This window comes from Desmodus rotundus, chromosome 6 (assembly GCF_022682495.2).
Source record: "Desmodus rotundus isolate HL8 chromosome 6, HLdesRot8A.1, whole genome shotgun sequence".
Lineage (NCBI taxonomy): Eukaryota > Metazoa > Chordata > Mammalia > Chiroptera > Phyllostomidae > Desmodus > Desmodus rotundus.
In genome coordinates this window covers 6,995,768-7,003,875 of record NC_071392.1, presented here as the reverse complement: position 1 = coordinate 7,003,875, position 8,108 = coordinate 6,995,768, and positions in this window count along the sequence as shown.

Sequence of the window (8,108 nt, the reverse complement as noted above, 5' to 3'; positions counted from 1 at the left end):
TCTTCAAGACAGCCCCATCCTTCAGCCAGTCCCCACCAGCCCTTCCGTTTCACCTCCAGTAACCACAACAACTTATTTTCATCAGCAACACCTGCTAAGAATCCAAGGTGGGATCTGGGCCTGGTGGAACAATGGGTTGGTTTGACAGACAAAGGAGAGGAGCGAGGAAATGACAGCTAAGTCCAGTATGTCAAACACTGTGCACTAGGGACGTATTCACTCCTTCACTCTTTCTAAGCCTTTTCAACTCCCGAGATTTTGTGCTTTTTTTAATCTTTTACTGAAAATTACGTCTAAAATTCATGCCTAACGGTTTTTAAATATATGCCAGGTCCAGAGAAAAGGCCAACGTTCTTGAGAAAGATCTTGGCTGACTTCACATTTCTTTCCCCTTCTTGGTTTCTTCCTTTGTGTGTTACTGGCCCTGACTCCCTAGGGTTTGAAACTAGGTTGAGTCTTTAAAATAGCAAGCTAGCTTTGAGTAAGGCAACGTGTTAAATTCCAGGCTTCAGAGAGTCACGGGACAGTTTCTTGAGCCTAGTCTTCTTAACCCTCATTGTTCAAGAATGCAGGATGTTATCTCCCTGAAGGGGGCTATGTTTCACAACTTCGCTGTTGCCCAGTGCAAAATGCTCCGTCCTGTTGCAAGAAGCTGTAACAGGTCACTCCAGAATGAAGGCACCACAACTTAACATTAGCAGGGTGCCCATGTGGAGTGTGCTAGGTACTTTGAATCCCTGGAAGGTAAACCTTAAGCCCCCACTTTCAAACTCACACCGCCCCATCCCTAGCTGTTTGCTCAATGCTCCCAGGTGAAATCTACTGCGTGTGCTCAATGTGACAACTGTCTCTTTGTAAGTCTCTCTCTCTCCCTAGACTGTGAGCTCCCTGAGGCTAGATATTATGCCTTAACCATATTTTTATTACTATTGCCCAGCACAGTTCCTGCTGTATAATAACAGTAAATATTACTTAGTAAATGATAATACTCGTTTTACAGAGAAGGGAAATGAGCTGTCAATAAATTAAGTAATGTACCCAAGTTCACCTTGTTAATAATCAATAGAGCAGTTGATACCAAAGCCCATGAATTTGATCGCATTTCCTATTTGTTTCTATTTAACACTACTTCTAGCTTCCATTTCTATAGGATTTTCCTATCACCATCTACATCCCCTTTCATGGTGCAGTAACAGACAAGGGTCTGGGAGAACTCCGGCTTAGAGACCTGGCCCACACTGAGGAGACCTAGCAGGGGGTTAGCAGAAGCCTGCAGAATAACCCCGGGGAGGGCTGAGGGTGGGTGGTGTCTCTTCAGGCATCTACTGGAAATCTCAGGTAGCTAAGAGCAGCATCCTTGATAACTTGCTTTCTTTTTTTTTTTTTATCTTCCCAGAAAAACAACCGCCAACCACAGGAACTTCAGCATAAGGACATAATAGTCCTTACCTCTTGTACTTTTTCTTCTGTGATTTCATATGTGGCCAATATCACATAGGACTGGGATCTTACATAATTATCATATACTTATAGCTTTTGATTTTGTCCACAAAAGTCATTCTTTGGTTAACGTGACCATTTTGTATTCACTCTTTCCCCAAACTGCCGTGTATAGAGTAACACTTCAGGAAGGAAAAATTTTCAGGCGCTCTCCTTATAAATCACCTACATTTGTGGGGATGCCGAGGACCCTATCAAAGTAAACAAGCTTAAAGGAGGGGAGAAAAGCTCAGCACAGATTGGTACTTTTTCTCAGATTCATATGAGAGGTGATCTTCTTTGCTCCTGACTATTTAAGTATTGTTTCTCCAGTCTTTTCAAAATCTCTATAGAAATCTCCGCTTTGGCTACATGGTCTCATTTTGGTGTATTAGCCACAGAAACCATTTTTAGATTGCTACTTCATAGGACTTTTTTTTTATCTGCTATGATTTTCTTTCATTTAAAACTTTTTTAACTTCAAGAAATTAAAGTATTTTTTCTTACCTCCCCATCCTCAGTTAGCAGCTACTATTATTTTTGTCTTCTAATTTTTATTATAAATGTATGCATATTTATAACAAATCCATGTGTATATATAGTGTTATGATTCTGTAACAATGGCCTGCATACACAATTTTAGAAGTTCCTTTGTTCACGTAAAAGTATGTTTTGTGAATTATTTTTATTTCTACACGGGCTCCTTCCCTCTTACACCCACATCAAAGCCCAGCACTGCGTCCGTCTGACAACTGGACGTGATCAACCCAAGGACAAGGACAAAACACTGAGAAAACGTTTGTGAACTACAGCCCATTCCTGTCCTGAGACCCCCGCAGTGTGCTCCAGTTTAACCCACTGGGGTTAACTGCTGCCTGGGAGGGTGGGGCTTCCCTTCTCAGGCACTGCAGGCCCAGATGCCTCTACTGTGTGAAATAGTACAAAACTGAATTATATTCTCAAAGGCTGTGATAGGAATCAAAGGTACCGTTTCAGACTGCCAGTGTGCCGGTGTTACCTTCTGTGTAATTCACTCCGATTTTTGACTCTTGAGTCTGTGGACCAACAGACTGCAGTTACTTAGGGTCATTGTCTCAGACAGACACCTCTTGTCCTGCTTGCGGGGCTGTCACTGGACACCTCGTGGGGGCGGGCAGTTTGATTAGGCATATCCACACCTTGCAAGAGGACTGTAATGGAGAAGGGATGGGCATGTATTTCTGGGGGGGCCAGAGATGTTCTGTTGCTGACTTTGGTGGCGGATACACTGTTGTTTGTAACTCTTTCCTAACGTGTACATGTAAGTTGAATGTACTTTTCTCCGTTACGTTTAATTCACAATTTAAAAACTGTTGTAAAATACACCTTCTCTGTTATTCACTTTAAATGGGTCTTCTTATGTTTAAAAAAGATGAAGGAATGATTTGAGATCATTGTTCATACTAGCAAAAAGTGAAAACTAAAATTCATATGAAGGGTTTGGTTAAATAAAGCACAACATGGTCATAATTGGAATACTATACAGCTTTTTAAAAATTATGCATAGATAAATATGTATGAAGATAGAAATTGTTCATAACATAAAGTGAAAAACACGTTGGAAAACTGTGTTCAGTTAAGTATCCATTTTCACTAGAAAATTATATAATCTATATAAAAAAACAATTTCTGAAAATATATAAATCAAAGTATTAATAGTAGAATTGTGATGAGGATCTTACTTCTTTTATTTCTATTATCTAATTTTTCTAAATGAACTTGTTTTACTATTTTGATTTCTTTAAGTTATTTTTAATTTTTAAAAATATTTATCCTTTGATTCAACAGAAAGTCTTATTGGTATTATTCTCAGTTTGGGCCTTTTTTATTTTTTTAAAAAAATACACTTTTACAGGGACAATCAGTTCTCTTCATAAGCCCTTATATTTTGAAATATTAATGTACTTTTTAATTGACAACCTGGGGGAGTCAGAGAGACATTTTCAGGCTCTAAGTTAATTTCATGTTTTAAGTTTTAATTTCTATAATGAGCTCTTCTGAAATCAAAATTGGTACTGAAAAAAGGAACCTACTTTTATGTTTTAATACACTAAAAGAAAAAATTTTAAGCTAATTCAGGCAGGATTGAATATTTTCCTTTTATTCTATTTTTTAAAGTTGCTTGCTCATAAATTCTTCAATCTTTTACGTGAAGACCTAATTTTAAAAAGTGACATTCAAGTTATGGATCTCTATTTACTACTACATGTTTTAATTTCTTATTAGAAGTACTTAGTGTCTGTCTTTCAAGAGGAAATGTGCTCCTTTCTAACACAGGAAACAGACAAAACGCACCAGGAAACGCGCTACTGCTGCGGTTAACCTCACCCACCACTGGGTGGCTCCACTGCTTCACTCCGCTCACTGTCTGCGGGTGGAAGTCTCCAATGAGAACAGACCAGGAGCAAGGCTTTACTTACCGAGTGCTTAGCCCGGAGCTGATGCAGCATTTATCTTCAAGACATTTTATTTAGAAGCAGTTCTGCTCATGTATGCACTACTTTATGTTCTTTTGATAAACTAGGCATTTGATTTGCCAAGGAGAGGAGGGGGAAAGCTTTATTTTTTCCCTTAGCATCTTATTATTTTCTATCCCAATGTTTTCATCAGAACCAAATAGTATTCTTTGTATCATCGTGGTGAGTTTCATAGCTATTATTTTCAGAGTCCTAAAATAACTGGTGAAAACAATAACAACAACAAAAGGTTCATACTAGACAGGAATATAGTACGTTCTCCCTTTGGAAAGGCGGGGACCTATTTGCTGGGGGCTTCTGCCTCTGAGCGATGTCACTGAGTTCTGCTGAGGTCTGGTGAAGGAGAAAGAGACAGAGGAACCACAGCGAGGTGGCACTGACCGCTGGACACGCGACCTTTAAGGCGAACTGTCCCTGGGATCACAGATGTGCACCTTGGGTCTGGTCGTAATTTAGAAACCTGACCTCCATCTGTATTTCTGGATGCCACTGCACTTGGTTTTGTGCATTTATGATAAACTTCTTCTCCATCTTGCCCCAAACCTATCACTTTATTCTGTGTTCTTGGTTCCTTTTGCAACCTCCTAACCCTGTTTTAATTTTTTGTCCAGTTTTTTTTTTCTTGCTGTCCCTTTTCATTTGCTAGGTTGAGTGAATAATAGTTGAAAGAGAGTCATTTTAAAAATTCTACTTTAGCCCTGAATCATTCCATCAGAAGAAGAGAATTCCAGAAATCTGGCATAAATGGTTCAGAGTTTGAGGCACCCCTAATTGTAAATACATTTCAGTACTTGAACTAGTAATCACTGCTATTTAATGAATTCGCTGTGTAACTGATTTACTTCTCCGCTTGGGCAAACTGATGAATGGTGGAATCAGATGAAAAACATTTGAATTCAAACAGCAGTGAAATGGAAGAGAGAACATATTTTTGATTCTACAAACTATAAATAGAGGAACTAAAACCAGAGCTTGGTGCAGATGACAGATCTCCAAGTGAGAAAGTAGAGTCTAAATATCAAGTTCATCTTATCCGGAAAAATATATAGTCACGAGGTAGAGAATACATCATCTGAAACATATTCAGACAGGTGAGGAAGAGGAAGGAATGGGAGATCTTGGATCCCTGGGTTGGCGATGGTTTCATGCCATGGAATTCACTGAGTTCTCTGCAATAGGAGGGAAGAGGGGTAGAGAACATGCTTGCTGATCAGGGAGAGGGGTTGATCTCAGCTATCCTCTGACCAAGAAGATAAATCTGCACAAAACCCTAAGGAAGGGCCCAGGCAGGTCATCATCCTCAGGGTGGATCAACATGTCAATGGTGCCATCTCCCCTGTCAAAAACTGGATATTTCCAGGATGCGGGATCCAAATGGCAGGAGCTACAACTGCTACAATAGCATCCTTCTCCCCCAAGGTTTCTGGGGCCGGACGTGTCTGTGTGTGTGTGTGTGTGTGTGTGTGTGTGTGTGTGTGTGTTTAATGAGGCTGCAGTGGCCGGGCCCCAAGAGACACCAGTTTATATTTAGGTTACATTTGAGTTATATTTGAGTCTCGAGTAGGGCTAAATGTGAAATACTCTTCATCCCTAAATAGACTTGTGCCAATAAAGATTTCGATCAAAAATGTGTTTAAATATTTCCAAATAGCTAGTGTATTTGTGCAAACATGCAGGGTCATCCTGCTGCAACATGAATCTATTGTTCTTTCTTCCTTGTTATTTTAGGAATGAGGTGTTTCCAGAATACAGAAAACTATGAAGACCTCTGTAATGAACTTTAGGTGCCTATCATTCAGCCAAGTCAAATTTTAGCATCTTCCTTATTGGCCTCAGCACTTTACTTAGAATTTCTTTTTAAACAATGGAAACATTTCAATAGCAGATGAAATCCCTGTGCCATCTCTCCCAAACCCAAGTCCCCATCACCCTTCCCTAGAAGTAACCACGAGTGTGAGTTTGGTGTCGATCAATCCGAGCATGTTTTTATAGTGAGACAGCAAAGCATGAATTCCTAAACAAAGTAAATATACGTGAGTGTTTTAACCTTTTATAAAACAGCACTGTACTGGACGTAGCCTTCTGCAATTTGCTTTTTCACCTTAACATTGTGTCTTGAAATGTATCTGTTTTGGTGACATTCACCGTCAATCTTCATTTGCTTAATTTAGAAAGGAAGCTCAGTTTTCTGACTTTTGCTTACTCGCTGGGCAGGTTGACCATACAGAAGTTTCCCATCTACTGGTGAGAATGAGGAATTGCAATTTGGGGGGGGGGGGGAACAACCGTAATTTTAATCCCAGCTGTTAATCGTGTAGAAACTGATTTTTTTAAAGGTTTATCTTCAGTTTTTTCCATGTAGTTTTTAAAGATGATCTGAGCTATTTGTGTAATTCCCCAGAGGTTCGTCTATGTGGTATGAGGGTCAGTAACATCCCTGAGCTCTCTGGCTGCGAAATAAGGTGGAGGGGACTTGACCTAGGACTCAGTGAGCCTGTAGTCTGGCCCTGACTCTGCTGTCTTTGGCAACTCATTTAAGCTGTCTGGCCTCTCATTTGTTCTCATGTATGAAATGAATCAGTTGGACAGGTCCTCTTGGTGCTAATTTCCAATGATCGGTGAAATATATTTAAATAAAAACTATACAGCTGAAATGTTAAGTCCCATGCTTTAGTAGAATTTCATTTTCTGTATGACATGAGTTTTCATCGCAATACTTTGATAAGGAAAGGGCATAATTTATGAGTACCCATTTGTTAAAGGTCAGAGTATATTAAACTATTAAAATTAATAACTAGGTGTATAGTTATAATTTTGCCTTCATCACACATAGTGCTTACATCTATAACCTACTTACCTCTAAGTGCTTAGTGATAGTCCCTTGCTCTAGTTGTGACCTTTCACGGGGAAATAGGATCCCCTTCCACAATCCATTTCATCCTGCAGATCGACGCAGCCCGCACTGCAGGGCCTCTCTGGGGGCCCAGCGCGAGGACTGCGGCTGCGGGCGCAGGGTCCGAGCGCCTGCAGATGGGCTGGCAGTTTCAGTGGCTGCTCCTGGGTCCTCACGTACACGGAGAAGACTCTGGAATTAAAGCCGCGGTCTTCAGAATCCTCCCTCGATCTGGGATCAGAAAAAGAAAATCCGTCATTTTGGAGGATTTTTGAATTGCTATGGCAGTGATAAATACCAATCAGTCTCAAAAGTAGCTGCGTCTCATCAAACAGACTCGTCCTCATGACACTGGAAGCGTTATAGGACCACAAAGATGCTCCCCCTCAGCCTCCCTTGTCCCACCCCCTAGCCCACCCACTCTCGTCCACAATCTCAAAAGTGACAGTAGAAATCCCTTTAAAGCCTCATTCACCTGGAAGTCAATTTGAAAGTGTGGTCTGGGCTGAGAACAGCACAGGTGCTAAAGCTGTGAAAATAAACCTGGGTAATCGCCCAAGCACCTAGCAACTGTTTCACCAACACTCTGCTTAAAAAATGAACGTGTATGGGAAAAAGGAATTATGACGGTTTGCCTTTGAACAGCCTGCTTTGCCCTGCTTTTCAGTGGAGGAACAATCCTTACTTATGGCCGTGGGAAGTTGCCCTATTTTGCCTTATTTCAGAAAGAAACCACCCACTTTTGTGGAAAACCATCCTTAGAGCGTAACCTTTTAGCCCATTGTTTCTCAGATTTCTTTGCAGTCATGGACACCAGTTGAAACATCTTGTGGGAACATGATAAAAGTATGTTAAAAACTCATGTTAAAACGACATATTTCTTGCACTGCTCTGTCCTTACCCCCGTAGGCTTTGCAAATGATATTCCAGAAATTTGGGAACTTCCTTTTTAAATGTTATTCTCATAACCTCTTCTAGGATATTTATTCATGAAATAGGATGGGTTGTCAAACTATATCCCGTAAGCGTGTAAGGTGTGTTACCAAATGGCAGGGCTCTGAGTAGGTAGGGTTTCATGGTCAAGTACAGCTCTCTTAATACACAAAACTCACTCACATTCCCCCCACCAAAGCCTCTCATTTCGCTCATATCTGCTCTCACTTCCTCCTACTCATAACTCCACTGAGAGTCTCTCGCCCCATCCCCTGTCCCACAGCTCC